At 43.4% G+C, this 19,518-nt stretch overlaps 1 long non-coding RNA gene across 2 annotated transcripts; it reads right to left on the bottom strand.

The window, feature by feature from the left end:
• Positions 1-277: 277 nt before the first annotated feature.
• On the bottom strand, positions 278-12,194 carry LOC121071418. Of its 2 annotated transcripts, none has more exons than XR_005820582.1 (3): positions 11,848-12,194; positions 10,481-10,577; positions 278-1,664 (listed from the first exon to the last, which is right to left on the bottom strand). It is a non-coding gene; the product is annotated as an uncharacterized LOC121071418 (long non-coding RNA). The 2 variants fall into 2 exon arrangements; XR_005820581.1 differs by having other exon boundaries at positions 11,936-12,194.
• Positions 12,195-19,518: the final 7,324 nt, after the last annotated feature.

The raw sequence follows: 19,518 nt of genomic DNA, 5'->3' as shown, positions 1-19,518 counted from the left end.
GCCCTCAGTTGTTTGGAAGCATGAATACTAAACTGAATTTCCCCAACTACATTTCTTGTCCTTTATGAAATAATAATGAATTTTTTCTCAGTATTTATAGTACTTCATGAATTTGGGATGAGTACTAGCAAATGGTTTAAGAGCTAGCAGAACAATAGTAAATAAATGCATAAAGACTTGGACTTAACCTTTTGATGTGATAGTTTCTCCTCCCTTGATTCTAATTAGCGAGGGGCAACTCACATGCTGGGCCTTGAAATGCATGGTCTTTTACAGGACACAACCATTAACTTCTTAGGGACTAGATTTAGTCTGACCTTTTGCTTAACACATCTGGCACTGGAAACCCCAAAATACACAGGCTGTGGGGAGTGCGTACTCAGAGACCATTTCTACAGAAATTTCAGGACTACCTCCTCTGTGCCAACCAGTGAGTAATTGTTTCCCATCTTTTCTAACATAATAGCAGGTACCAGATGAAGCAGGTCCAGGCAGCCACTTACACAAATTCGTGCATGGAAAGGTCAGTCTCTTTGAGGCAGCGTTACCTCCTACCCAGAGCTTCTTGAGAAAAAACACTGCAGAGAATGTGTATTGTAGGTTTTGTGTGTCTGCCTCTGAGATGCAGAGAAGGAACCACTCTGTGCTGTATTTATCAAGAGCCACCAAACACAGAAAGCAAAGTTAGTTCAGGTATCTGGCAAAGAAAATTGTGTTTTAATTTCCCCAGCATTTACATGCTTCTCTTACCCCTGTCAGAAAGGTATGGGGGAAGATGCACCGCCACCTGACTCAAAGAGGGCAGGATACCTTTGTATAAACACTTTGAGGAAGGAAATTCAGGACACTGGGACTCTAAAGTAATTCCTCCAATGTAGGAACAACACAGGCGGTGCTTACTTTACACCGTCCTCCTGAATACTTCCTTCATTGGCACAGAAACATCAACAGGTTATTTGTTTATTGTAAGGTTCATTTGCAATATCAGTGGTGATTCAAAGCTTCCATACAGCCTTGTTTCATTTAGGAAAAAAATATTGTTTAGGTTAAGCTATATTTTTTCCCCATGAGTCACATATTTGAGGGCCTTCATGAAAAGAGCATGAGCAACAGCAAATCTCTCTTAAACCAGGGAGAGGAGAGCAACTGAAGCATGAGCCTGTTGCAGCAACAAAATTTTGCTATGATGTTTTGTCAAACACAATTCTGGAGTGTTAAGCCTTTCTTAAGAAAAGAAGGTCTATGGAAGTGTATTTTTGAAAGTGCCCATATACCTTCATGAAAGAAGCAATAAGCGCACAAAACAAGAACATGCACAACACATTTTCCTCATGCACTCGCACACAAATGTGTCAGAGCTCCCAGGGGGAAACTGTTACCGAGCCAGTGACCTTTCCTCCAAAAACACCCAAAGTTACTTGCATTGTGACCATGCAATGATTACGCTGAGATGAGGGCAGGCTCCTCCAAAACTACCTGCTATGCAAGGCTGAACACTCAGACTCCATTATGTAGATCAGCTGACAGCTGAGGGGAGGAGGAACAAACTTCTGAGCCTCAAGTCCTTTCTCCAAAACATGTAAGAAGGAGCTCTGCCTGCATGGGAATCTGCAGTTTTGGACATTCACCGACCAGCACAACAAAAAGGTACAGGATGTCCATTTCTGTTGTAACACAAAGGGACGTTAGCCAGGTCAAAAGTGACAATTATAAGAACGGCAAGAAGCTTTCGCATCCGCATTGTATTTGCAACTAGCATACCAAAGGAGAAAAGCACAAGTCTGTTCTGTGACAAGAAGGGATTAGTAATATCCACAAGATCACTTAATAAGCACTGCTGGTATTTTGCCAGCCTTGCTGCCTGCTCTCCAACCAACAGCCATGTTAACAGCTGCTCTCTGATTTCAAAGTGCTGCTGGTAGCAGGAAGGGCAACTGGCAAAGTTTTCCCTGGTTAGAAAGGCTGAGCACTGGTAAAGCTCTAACTCTCCTCTTTGCATAGCTGTGGTCAGACACTAACAGATCATTTTCAGCCACCCATTAATATTTCATCTAAAAAGATGTACAGCAGTCTTTTCTTAGTACACAAGCAGGCATTTTACAACTTGCGCAATAGCGGGTGACTGAGAAAGTCAGGCTGAGAGCCAAGTGTTACAGAGATCTGGCTGGCCATGCTCTCCTGGCAAGTGCAAGCAGCCTGAGCAACCCTGGGAGGGAACTCTGGAAACCCAGGGGCCAGAACAAGTGCATGTTCAATGGCTTAGAAACATTGAAAAAAAATTTGCTCTCAGGTCAGCATGGAGAGAAGAATCTGTAAGTAGCAGGTCCTGGGTCTGGGGATCTGCTGTACCATTTCAGATCCTGACAGTATTGACAGAAACACACGAAGCCTTGACACAACTCCAGTTTGGGCTCAATATGCAGTATAAGCACACATCCCATTACTAGTTCATCTGGTCATGACTAATTCCTGGAAACTGGGAAGTCTAAGTAATAGGGGGATTAAAGAAGAAAGAAGAAAATGTACTGTCACAGAAGAGATTTTCCTCAAACACCACGTGCCACCCATCCAGCATTTCTGCACAGCCAAGTCCTGTTACCGTGAAGGAGCAGTCCAGAGAAGCCGAGCCGAGCCGAGCCAAGCCAAGCAAAGCAAACGGAGCTGGCAGCAGTGCTGACAGAGGCAGGTGAATCCTAGTGCTGTCAGCACAATGCTGAGCTTCAGTCTGTGTTCCAAGAGCAAGTGCTAAGCTTGCACTAATTTTTCCTTTTTCCTTCCCCCCTCATAGCCTGGCCTGATTTGTTAAGCAGTGTCCTGCCCAGAAAGAGAATTAATGAGGTTTCATCTTTTCAGTTCTTTTTTTTTTTTTTGAGACATTATAAATTGCAAAGCTCAGCTGATCCCCTCCATCCTACCCACCTCTCCCCTTCCACAGCTTAAGCAGCAGAGATGTGTGCCATCAGCTATTATCCTGTTAAGAGCCTGAGACTAGCACTATAAATACCCAGTATTCTAATGCCGGCACCCGAGCTCCCAGAGAGTAAACTACCTTGGTACCTTGATTGAAGAATGGGCTCATTAAGGTAACAAAGTGACAGTTTTGAGCAAGCTCCCTTTGCAGTTTCTAAATGCATCTGCTCTGATGGGATTAAAGATGTGCTACCAACTGGGAGGAAAGAATGTCCTTAATGTCAGATCTGCCTCTGGCTACATCATTAAGCAATAAGACATGACAGGCAGTATGCTTCCAGGAGATTTTTTGCATGCTTAGGTATGCAGTGAGGTATAATGGTCAGAGCAAAGCAATTTTAGCCCCCAAGAGCTGTGGTCATTGCACCAGTACATCTTATACACACACCCCAGCCAGCCAAGCCCTATGCATTTCCAAGGCAATAACACAAGGAAGCAGTCATAGAGCATTTTTTCTTTTTTTTTCTACATCCCTAATTAATGGGGGGGGTGAGGGGGGGGGGGGGAAGGGAAAGCAAAAGATTTGCTCTCCCCTCATTTAAAATATTTCTATTTCTTATATTTGGCTTTGTGCTACAGGTTCCTTCAGCAATGAAATATCAGATACATGCTGAGATAGATTCTCTTTCATCAAATGGGAAGTAGGCTTCCTTGATAGAAATTACAGCCCATCCTGCCATCATCCCTATTATAAAGATGTACCTTTTAGGAACCAGGCAATGGAAAGAACCTGACTCATCCCACAGGCAAACTGCCTTACTCCTCTGAATGTCAGTTTGTTGTTAGATAGGATGAAGTACTCTTTGGGAAGAAGTCATTGACAAAGAGAGCTATGAAAGAAGATAGATATGTATTTAGCAATAGCATATGATTGTCCTAAGATGAGAACCCTCTTGTCCAAGGATCTTTGACCATAAGAAGCTGATAAACTTTCAAAGCTTTCCAATTACAGAAGATGAGGGGATTAATACCATCTGAAATACATCATTTTTAATAGAACATTTACAAAGGCAGAATATATTGACAAGGCAGACAGTGGGAACTTGCAAAGCAAACTTAATTTTGGTTTTCTTTAGCTTTCTTTATAGAGTTACCAATGCTACTCATTTTCCTCCTTGTTTCCTATATTCTTTCTGCCTATCTCATCTCACCCCTTCACTCTGTCTCCTTTCCTGGGGGGCTCTTCTGAACCACCTTGAATCTGTACAGCACACAGCACAGTGGGGCTCTGTTCTTGATTTGCCCATAGATATTACCAGAAGGAAATAAAATACAGCATCCTTGTTAGCACAGGATTTATTCCTGGAAGGCTCAGAGATTTTCCCATCAAGCTGGAATTGTTTTAAAGGCTTCAGAAATGTTATTCTGCCAGCTTTTCCCCAACCCAGTAATAACTTCTTAAATGAGACTGCAAATTTACTTTAATCGTTGTAAGAAAGAAGAAATGAGGGGAAGGAACAGAGTTTCAGAGGAGTCATAAATTTGTTTTGCTCCTGTTTAAAGGCTTAACATTGTTTTCTCCTTTCCTGACATCAGAAGTCCAGATAAGCACAACCAGCCTTCTGGAAATCATCTGAGATGAATATAACTCACTTGAGTCTGTAGAGAATAGAGCAGGTACACTGCTTACATATGATAAGAAATACCCTCTGTGGACAACCTACAGGTGAACCTGAACAGAGATGAAGCAGCGTCCTCTGGCCACAGCTGTCCTCTCCCCTTTACGAAAAGATTACCTAGTAAATCAAAGGGATGCCTTGAAGGCCCTGTGATAGAAAACAAAGATAGAACACACACACACACCAATAACAATCAATCCTGCTATAGTGTATTCAGATAGGCCACACATCTGTAGAGGGGCACACATGAGGACTAGGAAAACAGTACCTTACAAGAAGAAATACCTGGCATTCTAAGAATATGTGGCAGTTATGAATAGGGCAACAGTTTTGCAAGTCTGTTAAAGTCTTTTTCTCGCAGCCCATCCCAGTGCTGTTAAAGACTTCCTGCCAGAATGCAATCTAGGCGTAGCATTTGATGCGAGTGGACATCCAAGCATACAGCTGCTGGTGACTGTCACTACCATTACATCAGAGAGGCACCAGTCTCCAGATCAGGCTGGAAATTTCAAAAGACAGGACTATTTTGTGGCTTGCAATGCATCTGGACTGTGCTAGGAGACAACCTTCTTCATTTACTCTCACATGTGCTGGAGGACTTCGATGTAAAGGTCTTGTTACATCTTTGGATTCCCTGTGCTCAGAAATACAGGCTACGTGCAGCTGGAGCTGGGCTGGAGCTCAGCTGCCTACAGTTAAGCATGGTAGTCAGAAACCACAAAGTTTTGACCAATGCCAACCTTCCATGAACGCACACACACATGCTCATGGCTGTATTTCACCAATATAAAACTAATTGCACATGCATTAACTGGAATTGCACATGCATTAACTGAATTTCATTAAAAATAATTCTGGCACACGTCTGAGCTTTGTGTACTTCCCATTTTAAGCACATATACAAGGTCTCTTCATCTTACGAAAAATCAGAGAGGTCTCTTTACTCAGACCCAGTCTCCAAGCACAGAACTCTTCTGGGAGTTCAACATGCCCAGGAGCCAAGCTGCCAGGCAACAGAGAAAGGCCTCCAACTGCTCCGTTGTACTGCCTGATGCCATGCTAAAAAGGGGGTAGCAAAGACCAGACAATTATCTCAGAGTTGCTGACCAGGAATCCAGGGACCTAATGAAGTACATGTCCAAAAATATTATATATATGTATATATGCATTGCAATAAATTTAAGCAGCTTGATATCCTTCCCAATCCTTACTTTTCAGCATGTTTTGCTTATAACTGGTGCATGTTCTTCCCGTCAATGATTTCTCAACCAAGAAAAGCAACTGAAAATACTAACTCCCACCACGTTGCAGGAGCACAGCACACCCTTGGGTACCAGGAGTTTCCCTAGAACATCCCCTAGCAGATGGCGTACACTCAGTGAACCATGGATGGGAAAGGGAATCCCCAAGAGATGCAGTGACAGCAGAGACGCTGTGAAGGAGATTATTTCCGTGTCCTCACAATCCATTTCCATACAGCTCTAGACTTTTCTCCCCATAGCATTCAAGACTTGAGCATCTTTAATGATTCACACTTCTGAGACTGGGATGAGGTAGGGAGAAAGAAAAAGCACTTCCTAAGTTTGCAGAGAAATCCCTGAGACACCAAGGGGACTACCCCCAGTCTCTAGGATGTGAGATGAACAGGACTAGTTCCAGAACAACATGTAGGTGCACCAGCACTATTATATGAGCAGCAACAAATAAATGCCTAAGAGACAATTTCCTGCCTCCAGGACCCCGGCTGTTTACTCGCCTAGCTCTGTGCTCTGCAGCATAGATGTACCACCTGTCTCTGAGTCCCCAGGCTCTGCACACCATGTTGCACCAAATAATGGTCATAAAGTACTTTTCAAGTATAAGATCATAAAGCAGAATCACAGCCACTGAAGAAAAAAAATCTCTAGGCCCAGAAAACAATAGTTGGACCACATCCAACAACCTAGCCACGGTAATATGTTTGCTGCCTCTTTTCTCAGCACCACCTTCTCACACTTCTGTGCACATGAGCACCAGAACCCCCAGGACATGAGATATGCGAGTGACCTGCTGGACAGCAGAACTGGGCTGACTCCAGTGCCTTCCAGGGCTCCCCAGCTCGGCAATCTGCACAGCACAAACACACACCAAGTTATTTCATAATTTAACAGATACAACAAAGCAGGAGGCAATCTGACAGAAAACAACATAGCTTTCAGGATAAAGAAGGGTCTCTCTCATGTTAGAAATTCCTGTGGTTTGGTTACTAGACCAGCTTTGTCAATTATAACTTTAAGGAGACTTTCACTGTAATCAAATGCTTAGGTGTTCCACAGCATCAGTAACCCCATCCGAAGTGAGACTTGGATAAATGAGCAAAAAAGTGCTGACATTAAAAATGATACACTGCAGTGAGTCACTCAATTAGCAACCTCTGTGCAATGTTTGGTTGACAGAGAAGGGCTGTCCTATCTGGTAAGTGACTCACAAAATAAAAGAACGTAATACAGTAGTGATCAATCACAGAGGTGAATAAGCAGCAGCGGTTTTGTCCAGAGGCTGAGTAACATACTCAGCTACACATCAATGATCCATGCTCCTGCTTCTTTCCACTCATTTAACTGAGTGCTACATTGCCTAAGCTCATTGTATCATGCAGTGCCTTATCTAAAGGTTGGAGATCAAAGAGCAGAAGGAGAGGACTTCAGACAGTCCACATAACTCTTCTTGCCAAACCCTTTTGCCTGACTCCAGACAACCCTGCAGAAGATCACAGGAAAGGAATTGTACAAATTCCACCTGAACAGAGGCTGCTGGCAAAGCCAATAAAAAGTAATTTTAACCCAAAGTAGTAGCTCCTATCATCTCTTCTAAAATTAATGGACAGAAAAGTCTGTCCTTTCACTTACTTGTGGATGCTCAGCCCTATCCACATCCCAAAGTTCATAATTCCCTCAATTGTGGTGAAATATGGCTGAAGCATTCACTGTGCAGAGTCTTCTTCAGTTCAGAGATCCAGCCAGAGCCCAGCTTCCTCCCATCCCCAGCTGTGCTAGCAAGGGAACAAACTGACGAGCAACAGGGCCAAGTCAGTTCTGCTACCATAGAAAAATCATGTACTCTCTGCTGGGAAGGGAATATGCTTTTACCTATTAAATGCTGTTGCACAGTGGATTGGAAAGATGCTGTCAAAATAGCAGTTACATCAAATAGAATCTAGTAACTGCGGCCATTCACAAGCACAGCAGGTAAGGCATAGTCAACAAGTCAATGTCGATGGACATCCTGCAAAGAACCTGTTGTTTGGGTCCCACAAGCCATGCTGCTTGCTGTCCTGGCACCTGCTCTATGAAAGCTCTTCTGAAAGAAAGACATTGAGAAACACCTCATAACTGGAAAGGGGAGAGGTGGCTGGGCAGGCGGGCACTGCTTCGAGAAGATACAAGTTCGTGCAGGTGTTTAATGGCTCCCTGCAACATAGGAAGACTCACCCAGGGAAAAAGTGAAATCAAAGATTTTTACCTATTTCTTTGGTCTCTCCTAAAGGAAAACTCACCATTATATACCACATGAAAGCAACATCCAAACACCAAAAAAATAAAGAGAAATTCAGGACCCAGAGCCAAATTCTTTAGCTCTGAAAGGTTGACTCTTCAACCTTAGTAATTTTTTTCCTCCTTTTAAGCCATGCAAATACAGATAAAATATCCTAACAATAGTTATAAAACCTTTGCAAAGCTTGTGTCTTGGGTGATCACATTATTCATACGTTAGCTAGCTGTAAGTGAATAGTGCAGCTCATTCGACTGATTTCTTATTCAACTTTCATACAGCAGCACATAATGGCACAGTGTGTCGTAAACCCTCTAGAATACTATTTTAATGTCTTCCCCAAATATTTCTAACCTAGCATTACAACAGTTTCTTACAACTATAGAGCTAAATTTCTTAGAATGCATGAACCCAAATGTGCTGAACTCAGAAAAAGTCTGAAGATAATGTAAGAATCAAGAAAAATCCTTTTTTCACACTTAGACTGCATTCACGTCAGAATTTCCAAGGATAATGATGTTTTCTCCCTTCAGTAGAACACCACAGCCAGACCCAGCTACAGTGATGCTGTAACCCATAACATCTGATGATGTAGTGGGGTGTTCTTGGGGGAGACACCTCGAGGTCTCTTCCATTCCATTTTCTGCCCTCTCCATCCCCTAAATCCATTCTGGTGTGCAGGTGTAGGATAAGGGCTTATTAAACTTTTGTTTTTTTTTTTAACTAACACTACAGAGCAATACCTTAGCTTGGAAGTTAGCCAGTTAGCCCAAGCTCTTCCATTGCACATCAGTGCCTTCAATCTGTTAAGAAGACAGAAAAAAATCCTAACTACTCTCCTTTACCTGGACACGCTCTCACTTTGGTAGACACCTGAGCTAATTTTAAAAACAGTTGAAAGAGTTGCACAAAAGGCAGTTCCAAATGAGGTTCCTGTTTATCTCAAGAACGGTCACTGGTACATGCTCCAGACAACATCTCAAAGACAGGCAAAAGTCTGAATTCCAAAAGAGCTGCCATGACCCAATTTTATTTCAACCTTCAAGAAACCCCAGCATGCACATTATTTCTACATTTTGACTTAATTCATAGAAATCCACCCCTTCATTTCCAACCAAAGGTTATAGGTCAGAGGATTTTCAGCTTGCGGCCACATCCTTGAGGGTGCTGCAATAATCTCCTTCTCAAGTGATGAGCTGAGTTCAAAATTTGTTGGGCTAAGGGCATCATTTCCATTAGTAGAGTATGGAGGGAATCACATCTATATAACAATACAACCTCTCCTGGGCCTGCATTGCTCTAACCCAGATTACATGCAGCCTTTGAAACCAATCAAATTATCTTCTGACTTTTCTCAGCATAATGGAATCAAGTCCCAGAGACTTTCAACAGACCAAGTCTGAAGAACACCTGTGTCATCTTAGGATCTCCAGAGTTTAACTATTCAAACCACATTTTTTCAGCTCTTATGTAGTAGCAGCAGCACATTTGCTCTTCTCCATCACAAAACACAAGTACACCATTCAGTCAATTATTTTAGGATACTGAAGCAGGTTAACAGAAAGTATGCATCAGCATATCATCTTCAGGTAGAAATTCTAGTTTTTATTCATTTTTTGTTGGCAACTGTCTGCAGAATTAAGCCCCCTTCCCTTCCAATTCTTTCAGCTAAAAACAAGATCATTTGGATGCTGTACGGCATTAGTCTGAGCAGCAATAATCCCAAATGAGGTCAAAAATAGCATAATACTCCCAAAAGAAAAGTCAGACCAGTTATGTATCAACTACTCCTTCAGCTAACTAAAAGTAAAGGCTTACTAAAGGTAAGCCTACTGGTCTTTAATGCTTTGGTTATAATAATTCTGCCTTCAAAAGATCATTAAACTACAAGGAAGAGCACAGGATACTTAAGTGTAATGTTGTAGTTGGAATCCTTTCATCTTTTACCTAACACAGGCAACGTAATCACTAGAATGCAGTTGCACTTCAAAAAAAAAAGGCTTAAAGAAAATCTTTAAAATGTTAGTGACCTCAACACAAGAGTACAAAATTTACAGGAAAAGCTTCAATTAAAGAAGTTTTTGCTTAGCCAACCCCCAAAAGATCCCAAATTTACATCCAAATCCACTACCACTTCATCAAACACTTAGTTCCTTATACCTCAGATCTGACAATAAATGTTCATAATTGCTTTTAATTTTTTTCAAGAATTTAATAGTGAAAACAAGCATCAAAGTCTGAAGACCAGTCTGAATGTGTTTTAGCAACTTAGTTCACACTAAAGGAAGATAAAATACAAAGAGGAATATGAGTCTGTACATCTCAAAAACAACCTGCCATCATTTACAAACCATCATTACCTGGGGCGCAGACTTCAAAGGACTTTCGGAGTTTTCACCAGATTCTGAGTTGTTGCTTTATTCTAATTCATTAGATAGGATGATACCTATGAGTCATCTAAAAGGTCAGACAAAAAGAAAAGGTGAGTTTCAGCTCTCTACAGGTCTGATTGTTTAACATTTTCAGCTGGTCATATTACCTGATAGCCTAAGCCAACTAATTGCTTTGAGTCAATTGAACAGTAATTGGTTTGTTGTCCATAGCTATGGACCAATGCTGCAGCATTGTATTGCTAATACAATAAAAGTCTATGAAATCCATGGCCTTGTTGTGGAGAATGGTACCTCTGAAACAAATACATGCTTCCATTATGAATATTTTTCTTTTTTTTTTTTCTTTCTTACATCATTCTAAGTGCATTAAGCGTGCATACTTAGCAAGCTGCAGCAGAGTGAACGAGCAGAAACTAGACAATGGTTCCCTTTCAGGGAGTGATTTTAGAAAACACTTCTAAATTTTATCTACTGAAAAGTTTCAAAGACATTTTAGTTCCTTTGCTCGAAATCTTGTATTTAAGGGATTCCAGCACTATTTTTTTTCCTACTATAAGACAGCAGCCAAAGTTACAGAGGACAGAACAGCTCTCCGCAGATTGTTCACCAAGAAAACAGAGGCTTCTGTAAGCACTCATATGCAGCCACATCTGAGTCTGAGCTGTACTCGGTGTGGACATTGTCACCAGAGAGCCTTCTATAGTGAAGGAGGTGAAACCGTCTTTCCCAAATGATGCTAAGTCTTGACTTTGCCATGAGCAGCAATTACAGACTGTAGTTACACTGCTGAGTGTTGCCCTCATCAGGGTGTGACAAGCATTTGTCCCTGGTCACACAAGTGAGGGAGGAAAACCCATTGAGGAGATGTGCCTCAACTCCAGGAGACATCTCTCACCTCGCATTCAGCAGACAACCCCAAAGAAAAACTACTTCTGGCCTTAATGCACCTAATACACAGGGTGCGGGAGGTGAAATTGCACAAAAGTGGGGCTGAAGCGCATTTAGCTCACAACCATACTTTATACTGAAAGGGCAACATCAAGTCTAGCAGAGTATTTCTCAGATACAGATAACTTGTGTCAGAAAGAGCTTCAGGTACATGTAAGGCTGCAGGGCCATAGCCTTTGCCTTAGAGTTTCATGTAAGTTAACCTAGAGGAAGGCTCTGTTGTTTTATGACTCTCAAGAGACAGGGATGTCTGGGCTCCCTTCATGGCTGACAAGGACTTGCTTCTGTAATAAATGCAAACTCCAAACCCTCCTGCATCACCCAAGAGGGAACCCCCTTGTCTCTGCACTCCTCCCGACCCCTGTTAGCTTGCTGCAGGAACTTACACGTGACAAGAAACCAGGATTTATTCCTCCCAGCACCACCACCCTTTCCGCACAGGACAGCGGCGCAAAGAACACAGAAAGCACTCACTTGGGGTGATCAGTTTTGCATTCCTTGGTGCTAACAAAACACACTCTGAACACACCCACCTGGAGCTGGCCTCCAAAAGAGAGAGGCTGGAAAGCACTGAGCTATATAATGAAACCTTGGCATATCCTGTTCACACCTGGCACCTGCTCCAAGAGCAAGGACTCAAGGTCTCTAAATCCCCTGCCTGAGGTGATTAATTAGGTGATTATTCACACACAAAGCTTAATCCCCAACCCATGGAGACCTGTGGGAGTTCACTAAGGACTGGCAAGTTGCTACCCAGAGCATCCCCAGAGATAATTATATACCAGATCTGCTCAGATTATAGACCTGATTTACAACACTGCTTGGTATTAAGCACGCCTAACACTTTCTATTATACAGTTTAACATTGAGTGTTTGTGCTGAAGTGTGTACATGGCTGCTTCAGGGAGCATCTTTGGAGAACATTTGAAGTCAGACATGTTAGTGGCTTCCAAGAGGTAGAAAACAAAACAAAAATAAAATAATTAAATTTATTAAAAAAAAAAAAAAACACTACTGAAAATATATTGGCTTGTTCTTTGGTGCCAGATCTGGGGTGTGTGTGTAGGGTTAAGCTTTTATTTGAAGACCTCTAGCACACCCATGCTGTGGTATGTCAAGAACTAGAAAGCAGCCAGCTTTCTACAATGTTGTGTTCTTTGCATCACTACAGGAAGATCCACATTTGTGATTTTGGGCATTTCATCTGCTACAAAACCCCAAGGACCCTGTTCTCAGGTGGACCTCTTGGTAACTCCCTGCTGGGCCTGGGCATGCTGGAGGAAGAGGAAGCACCTCCTCCTCTTTCAATGAAGAAGTGACATAGAAGTGAAGGGAAAAAGTGCCTCATAGTTCCTTCTTCCAATCTCTCTACTCAGGAAAAGCCTTATTTTATCAGTTGCCATCCCCTTCCACCTGTGGAAGAATAGTGAAGAAGACACAAGCAGATGGTTCATGTTTGTATCAGTACCCATGCCTCATGTAAGTGCTGTCCTTCTGCCGGCATGGCATGGCAGGAATGAAGCAGAGTTGTCTGTGCAGGCCAAGGCAACCCGTCAGGTCAATGCCACCCACTGTCACACGGATGTGGAAGGCATGAACATCATGAGATGATCCACAGCAGTAAGCCTCCTCTGCTTGAGTTAGCCTCTGGGTTCACAAACCACAGTACGAGCCCTCATTAGACACTCTGAAGGAGTTTCACTTCTTGACTTGCCCAAATCAATACACCAGGAGCAGGATCAAGGCGTTTGCTGGATTGTAACAGCAATTTGGGCATGGCAGAATGGGTCCACACTGCCTGGTGATTCTGTTTCAGGCTGTGCTTGGCTTATGTCCCCATGTCGGTGCATAAAATACTTGCAAAGAGAGAAGAGCCTAAGCTGCTAGTGTGATCCATTAGGCTGAGACTTGTGAGCAAGTGTTGCCACGAGACTATTTGGAAAGGTAAGATAACATCTGTAGCACAGAGGCTGTTTCACTGATAATGTGGATTACAGACTGCGGTGCAGTCGTCTATCACTTAGAAGTTATGAGTCTGCAGTAGGGAGCAGTCTGAAAAGCCAGACCTATACGTCAGGGATTTCCCCAATAATAGGATTACTCATCAAAACAGCACAAAGGAGCTGAGCTGAATATCTTCTCCCAGGCAGGAAAAAAGTGACACAGAGTTAGTGAGCATGCACAGGTGCAAAATTGCAGCTTTGTTAAAGCTGTGCCTTCCAGTTTCCTGGAGATCTGGCTTTCCTCAGGCCTCTACTGTGCTGTTTAACCACAGCCACCACCTCTGAAGAGCTAAGGTAGGTGAGGGGGACATCCAGGGGACAGAGCAATGTTTGCAAACAAGCCATCATCCATCTGCGGTGCAAGGCAGAGATAAACATCTTTATGTAGAAGACAATTTATTCCATGGAAAGGACTCCTTCAGCCATATGGGATGGCTGTATAGAATCAACATCCTGACACCAGCCCAAAAAGGTGTCACAAGCCAAAGCATACTCAACTTATTAAATAGAAGAGGCAACTCCGTCCAGATCTATGGTTATACATAGAGTGCACATCAGATGGAGCAGGCAAATATAAGGACCCTACATTTCTTTGATCTTCTAAATTGATCATAAGCTCCTTCAGTCAGGAAGGACGGGTTCCCAGAAATACACTGCAACATCACTCACTCAAGTGTTTTACATCTTCTGGTATTGGTTTTTGGCCTCTGTTGATGGCAGCTCACAGGACTGGGCAGACCACCCTTCTCTTCCAGTAACAGGATCAAGTCAGCAAATTAGAAATTTGATTTTTGGGAAGCTGGCTCTATTGGATTGTCTTGCTGATAGTCTCCCTGGCTTCAAAGCTCACATCTGTCTCATGAGCTGGGGGATGGTTTCTAGCTTTAGTTGACCCAAATTACTCACAGCCTTTTTGTGCAGCACGCAGCAACGCTGAATGTTTGCATTGTGCCTTTGATCATTGCACCACTGAAGTAGGCTGACCTGGAAGTCTGTGCAAAAAGAGCTTTACAGGCTAACACATTGGTGATTCAGCTGTCCTTAACACAATTATTGTCTGATTTGGAGTGGCAGAGGAGGAAGATGAGCACAATACTAGTTTTGTTTGTTTTTTTGCATGATGCTGAGTTTCTGTGCATTCCTATCACATCTAAGAGCAATTCCTCACCTAAAGGAGGAATTGTCCAGGCCATATTCTGGTTTTCCATAAGATGGTCCTGTAGGTAGCAGAAAGAAGCTTTCCTGAAGTCTTAGTTTATATATATATATATATATATATATATATATATATTACACACATATATGAGAAGCCCCACAGTCTACCCCAGCCCTTGTTGTTAACCCTTGAACTGTTAACTTCATCAGGGACAAGAGACTGGGCCACTCTTCCTTTGTATCCTAAGATATTTCCTAAAATCTCTCTCTGTCTCTTATTCCCTCAATAAACATGCACACTCTGTAAATGCCAAATTAACATTAAGTTACATACAAAAAAAATGGTTAGGATTAGAGAATTTATGCTGGGAGTCAGGATTTTAGTGACTCATTTGAGGGAGTTAACACATTAAGTGTATACTGCAGTTGTATTCTTGCTGGGCAGAGCAAATGTAACTCTTCTTCAGTACTGGGATGATTTTTGGTCATTATCTATACTTGCAACACCACTAACTTAGCTGAAATGGTAGGAAGATAACTGTAAAATTCTTGGGAGAAAAAAGATAACTGTAAAATTCTTATTGCAAAGAAAAGTGAAACTCAAGCAAAAAAAAGCACAGCATCTGAGAAAAGGGTAGGGCCATTTTTAACCACCACGAATTAGCAGAATACGGCACAACTTGAGCTCTTGACTATTCATAGATGTGACCCTTCTAAACAGCAAGAACAGGGAGAAGAGGTGTTTTGGATTTTTGTTAAAAAAAGGAAAAATTAAAAACCCTTAAACAGCAGGATATTATGTACCTGCTATTAAATTCCATCTGGCACTAACCGTTCAGGCAAGTAACAAGCCAAAACAACCATTTTTGGGAAAAAAAAAAAAAAAAAAAAAGACTGATCTTAGCAGAAGCTGTAGAAGCAAAATTTGTTTGAACTGTTTCTGTACATCTTTACATCATGCACTTGCAATTTTTAAAACTATTTTAAAACAGGGTGGTAAACGTGTTAAATAGGTCACTCCCTGTGTCCAGCGCAGAGATAAGAGGCTGTTTATATCTCCAACTGCAGAACTTTGGCTCTTGAGCTCAACTGGTAACTGCTTACATGGCAGGTCTCCAGTGCTTGCCCAGAAGGCAAATGTTACAGTCAGAGGAAATAAATAAATCTGACTGCTCTCATGTTTAGTCCTGCTCCAGCACACCAATACTGCTATATATGGCAGCCCTGCAGCTCTGGTACAGGGACCACGGAGGAGCACATGATGAGTTGGAGAAGCAGTCCAAAAAAGTTAAAGCATCAGACAAAGAGGCAAACTGGGTGGTGTTGCAAGAGTAAGCTGGGAGAAAGAAGGTGACATTTCTGCTGAAGAGGACTTGGGTCCTGCTGCTGCTCACAGATGTGACACACAGTGACACGTTTTGACTCAACGTGGGGTAGGCACAGCCCTGGGATGCACCAGATAAAATATTCAGGCAGATGCATGTGATCAAGGAGCAGGCAAAAACTGAACAAATGCTGCCCTGAGTCTGCCTCCCCTTGTCCTCAAGGGACCTGGTATCACTGATATCACAGGCTGTGGCATGGTAAAGACTTCAGGTGTCCCAAGGTTACAGGATTTTCTCCACATTATGGTTTTATAACACAGGAGAGTGAGGAAGATGAATCCAAATGTACTCTGACACTGTTTTGCAGGACAAGTGTCCTCCTCCCTTGGGGAGCCACAGGAGTTCATGATGGGAGATGCAGGGAAAATGCTCAAGGGGTTGGGTCTCTACCTGCAGGCTGCAAGGAACAGCTCCAGGGTGGTTTGGTCCCTCCAGGCCTCAGAGAGCCTTGGAGGTAAAACAAGGCCCCTCGACAAGCAGGCAGTGTGCCCACCCTGGGTACATCCTGCCAGTGCCTCTATAATGGCAGTGCCACCAGAGCAGGGACGGCCAGAACTTCAACACTGCTGAGGTGCCGAAAAGTAGTGCTGGAGCTCCTCCAGTTCTAGCGGTAATTTGGTTCAATTAAGCGTAGGTAAACTCCATTTAGGCTGAATTTCCCCCAGAGCAGGGGTTCTGTAAGAGCCAGAGGGAGTGAGGGAGACCTTTCCAAGGTCTGAGGCCTGCCTGCTGAGAAACAGATTTACAGCTCCGGCTTCTGCGGTCTGGAGAGAATAAGAAAAGATGGGAAGAGGGGGAGGGAAGAGCTTTCCAACATGTAAAAGATAATACGAAAATGAAGATTGTAAAACTCTTCTATATACTGGGGATAGACTAATAGGCTTACAGTGCATTAAGGCCTTATGCAGGCCTCCCTAGGGAGAGCTTTCATGTGCTCAGGAAAATGAAATCACTGGGATACACTACCTGGAGAAGGCAGTGGAGCCTTCACCTTCTGCACGAGCAATGAGTCAAATGCTGTTGAGCCTAAGATAAGGGATTAGATTAGATTAGATATGTAGAGTCCCATATACCCTTCCCAAGAGCCGTATTTCATAACAGCCCAGAGCCACATTTCAGCAGTGCTTACTATCCTTCGGAAGTGTTTTTACATCCACTCGGAACTGCTCCTACCTCTAAGCTGTACTAATAGCTCAGGAAGACTGAACGAGACCAAAGAGATTCTGAGCCCTACAAAGACAGCAGATTGTAAAACAAGCTCTCTTCTTTCTCTTCCCTTGTGCCTCCCAGAGGCACCATTTAAAACCTGAGCCCTAAGCCCAAGTCTGTCCATGAGGGATCCAGAACTCACATGGATTTGGAAACCCCTTAGACTTCACTGGAGCAGCTACCATTTTAGAGAAGAATAGTGTTGCATCAGCCCTTCTGCAAACTCCATTGCATCTCCTTTGCCGGCCAAGAGCTAATTATTCCGTAGGACGTATTGCAGCAAGGAGTTCAAAACATCTCTCTGATTGCATGGGGATTGGCTCAACTACTACCTACCCCCTTTGTGGGCCAGTTGCATGGAAAGCTATGGTGCACCAAAGCTCTGAAAGCAACAAGGTGTCTGGTCAGGTAACCTCTCTTTTTACTAACAAATGCAGCATGGGCAGAAGCAGCTCCAACGTGGAGGCTGAAGGGTTCCAGGTGATGGCTGACATGAGCCTGTGAGATCCTTTTTGGAGAAGCAGGAAACCAACGATATGGTGACTAAGTAGGAACAAGGAGTTAGATCAATAAATCGTCTCATCACATGCAGCCCTGCCCAGCATAAAAATATTAGCAAAAAAATAAAATAAATTAAAAAAGGAAGGCCTGTGGGTGGTGAATGCTGTTCTTGGTCTTCACATCTCTTCTGTTCCTCTGCCCTTTTGTTCCTGCTTTTGGGCACAGCAAGAGAAGTGTGGAAACAAATCAAGAAGCAGTCGCACACAGGAGGAGCGAAACCTCAGACAGCAGCTAGCAGAGAGCAGAACATATGTTTACTGTCATCTTCCTCCTCGCGTTTGAAAAGCCACCTTATTTCCAAGGGGGAGAAAAATCCTTGTGCCAGTCTCTCGGAAGAGAGGAGAGCACCTCCTCAGCTGGGTGCTGGCTCAGCTCACAGCAGGGGGGTCATTTTCCTTCGTCTATGCAATCCTCCCAGCGCCCTGATGGAGCCTGTGATTAATTCAGCTCTTTGCTCAAGTTCCGCGCTGTTCCTCACTCATTCTGTGGAAGTTGTTCCTCTCCTGTAGCAGAAAGTGGCATGTTTTGCATGTGCTCCTGTGGGCTGTTGTTTCAGACCGGTGGCTTGTATCTTTGTGTCGCTGGTGCTCACAGGGACATCCCTTACAAAGTCTGCACCCTGCCACCAGCCAGGGGAAGCGTCAGTCCCCATGACAGAGGGAACAGGGGTCTGTCAGAGGGACAGGGCTGACCCAGGCTGGTGTTGGGATGCTGGAGCAGCACAGTGCTCTGAACCCAACCAGAGCATGGCTTGAAAATACAAGCCCCAGGGTGAGAGAGGGAAGCCAAAGGAGGAATGGAGAAGAGAGGTAACGACCTTCACTTCTGACACCCCCATTTAAGCACAAAGACAACTATATAATTGCTTTATTCCACCATCAAATCTTCATCAGTAACCCTCAGGTTAGCTCCCAGGGGTGGCTTCTCCTGCCCAAATGCAGGTTCTGCACACAGCTCGTCCAGCTTACTGGGAGACGCTGGGGTTGTTCCTATCTGGAGCTGGACCCAACGGGAACGCATCGCAGGCTGCAGGACAAGGATTAAAATCAGACCACGCACAAGCTACAAGTGAATGACAAATTGCAGTTGTAGGGCTCCTGTATATAATACAGCACTGGAGACACAACCCAAAGCAAGGAGCACTTTTATGCACTTAATTCCTTCACCAAAAATATAATAAACAGATCTTGTAGGTTTCTACCACTTAATTCTCTGGTTTGTTTCATTCTTCCCAAAAAGTTCACTCGGCCCCAAGCTGAAGTTATCTGTGAATTTATTACCACGGTGGTTCCTCAGATTAGGCAGCAGCACTGAAACAGAAATACAGAGCCATGAAGTGGTCCGAAAATAGGTGAGAACTAAATCAATTAAAATTTAAAAAATCAAGCTTGTAATATTGCTTATTAAGACAAGGGTCACCCTGCTCACCGTCACACACCAGACACCCTGGAGAAGAATTTATCCCCATGAATGACAGGAGCCAAACTTTCCCAAATGCAATCCATCTGTGTTTTCCCCAGCCTACTCCAAAGAGGCTGAAGGTTTCACCTTTGGGACAGGTAGTCTGGGAAGGAGGTCAGAGCAGAACATACCGGGAGTGTTCGGCATCATCAGGGTGAAGCAAACTTTCACACCTGGAAATTTGCATCCGGTGATGATTTCAGCTGGGGTATGAGCAACCAGCTGATCCTTTCACTGCCACAGGAAGATTACATGGCACAGCTTTCTGGCAAAGGTTTTTCTG

Source organism: Cygnus olor, chromosome 5 (assembly GCF_009769625.2).
Source record: "Cygnus olor isolate bCygOlo1 chromosome 5, bCygOlo1.pri.v2, whole genome shotgun sequence".
NCBI lineage: Eukaryota > Metazoa > Chordata > Aves > Anseriformes > Anatidae > Cygnus > Cygnus olor.
The sequence above is the reverse complement of the archived record's forward strand: the minus strand, read 5'-3'. Positions and strand labels throughout refer to the sequence as shown.